Consider the following 2,500-nt stretch of genomic DNA (forward strand, 5'->3'; position numbering starts at 1 on the left):
TGCAGTCCTGAATGAAATTGGACATTCACTCGGCTTGTGCATTTTGATGTTCAAGGCCGTAAATGCACACATTCATTCGCAAAACATTCATATGCACATACATTTCAAAAGACAGAAAATATGCATATAGATATAGATGGATGGCTAGATAAACAGATACACACACAAATATATATGAAATTTATACTTATATATTATATGATATATGATATAAATACATATGTTGTATAAATGATATATATATTTATATGTATGATATCTATATATTTATATATATACATATATACTCTTGGATGTACTATATGTATATAAATGTGTGTGTGTGTGTATTTATATTATATATATATATATATATATATATATATATATATATATATATATATATATATATATATATATATATATTATAATATATATACATATATATACACATGAAAAGGAAAACAGCCACAATAAGAAATAAAGCAATACCGTAACCTTTCAAACTGTTTCCGAGTTCCTCTTCAAACGAATAATTAACCGAAATGGTTAATAATATATATGATATATATCCGTGTGTGTATGTATGTATGTATACATGTATAACATATACATATGTGTATGTATATATATATACATGTGTTTATGTATATGTATAAGTGAATATGTATATGTATACATGTATATCTTTATATAGTATATATAATATATAATATATAATATATATATGCGTTCATATTATATATCATATATATTTAATTATATTATATATATATATATAATATATATATAATATATATATATATATATATAAATATATATAATATATAATATATATATATAAATATATAATATATATATATATATATATATATATATATATATATATTATAAAATATTATATATATATAATATATTAATATAATATAGTCTATATATATAATATTTATATATATTATGATAATAATATATACTAATAAATGCCATATATATAATATATATATATATATTATTAATAATATATATATATATATATATATATTATATTTTTTATATATATATATATATATATATATATGTATTTATACACACATTCATTCATATTCGTGCCACGAAACAGTTCGAGGCACAAACTCCCCTGCCACCATATGACATCATATAGTTATGTTTGCCCATCGATCCCTTCCACCAGGGGTAGCTATTAGGCTAATCACCTTTGCCTGGTCCAGACCACCATCAACAACTACTGAGACTAACCCACTACCGTATACTACAACAACCCACACACTACTAAACAGGTATGACTTCACCCAACAACCGAACGACGCAGCGATCCTGTCGTGCAATTCATATTATCTCATATGTACTGATATTTTAATATCATGCATATGTATATAAACTCGTGTGCATGATGATGTATGTGTGTGCTTGTCATGTAACACACTACTGTAGAATAATTATCGTAAAATCATATGTAACTAGTTAGAGACTATGTATTATATGTATTATAAAAAAAATCAAAATAATAACACATATATAATACATACATATAAATATTATGCACAAGAAATCGATGCCTAATAGTACTTTATTTATGTAAGTAAAAGAAATCACATGGATGCAATAGAAAATCAGTATGTATACATATATATATATTATAGCACACACACACACACACACACACACACACACACACACACACACCAACTCACACACACACACACACACACACACACACACACACACACACACACACACACACTCACACAATACCCACTGAATTTAGAGCTCTGTTTAATCCCCGTAGAAGACAGAATTCAAAACTCGCCGTGCTGAATCCTGCCCACCATCACTCATATATTTATCATCAAAGCACATCCATACCTTGAGCGTAGGATGTCGCCCATGCAACTAGAGATGTCACGTTTTTAGGGACGGAGAGATCGGCGCCGAGGTCCTTGCAATAGAGTCTGGCGTTGCACCAGGTCATCGAGATGTTGTGGTAGTAGACGCAGCCGACGTTGGGGACGGTCGTGAAGGGGGCGGTGCAGTACGGGGGACCTGAAGAGAAAGATGTGGAAAAAAAGAAAAAATATGGATAGATAGGTAGGTAGGTAGATAGATAGATAGATACATAGATAGATAGGTAGATACATACATACATAGAAAGATATATAGGTTGTGTGTGTTTGTGTGTGTGTGTGTGTTTGTGTGTATAATAGTGCAAAATCGAATGAACGTGTGCTTGTTTATCTGTACGGTGTTTATGCTTGCGTGTATTCATGTTTACATACGTGTTTGATAATAACAAAATCAGAAGGAAAAATTATAAACAGTTATTTGCCGTCAGTTATGAAATACGTTCTAATCAACGAGACCGAGATTGAAAATAACACAAGCTTGTATATTTGTTGCCACAGACGGACATACCTGGCGGAGAGGTGCTGATGGCTGTCTGTTCCCAGCATTTCATGGGTGTGCAGTCGCCCACAAAGTCTTCATCGTGTTTGTAACCAATGCC

At 29.8% G+C, this 2,500-nt stretch overlaps 1 long non-coding RNA gene across 3 annotated transcripts in view; it reads left to right on the top strand.

Moving 5' to 3' along the window:
* The window catches only part of LOC119575004, a 36,125-nt gene that overhangs the window by 16,350 nt on the left and 17,275 nt on the right, over nucleotides 1-2,500 (top strand). For all 3 annotated transcript variants that reach the window (XR_005228930.1, XR_005228931.1, XR_005228932.1), the window contains 2 exons: nucleotides 1,912-2,085; nucleotides 2,400-2,500. The exon at nucleotides 2,400-2,500 is cut by the window's right edge and continues 30 nt beyond it. This is a non-coding gene — a long non-coding RNA (uncharacterized LOC119575004). The remainder of the gene's footprint in view (nucleotides 1-1,911; nucleotides 2,086-2,399) is intronic.

The sequence above is a fragment of the Penaeus monodon genome, chromosome 7 (assembly GCF_015228065.2).
Source record: "Penaeus monodon isolate SGIC_2016 chromosome 7, NSTDA_Pmon_1, whole genome shotgun sequence".
Taxonomy (NCBI): domain Eukaryota; kingdom Metazoa; phylum Arthropoda; class Malacostraca; order Decapoda; family Penaeidae; genus Penaeus; species Penaeus monodon.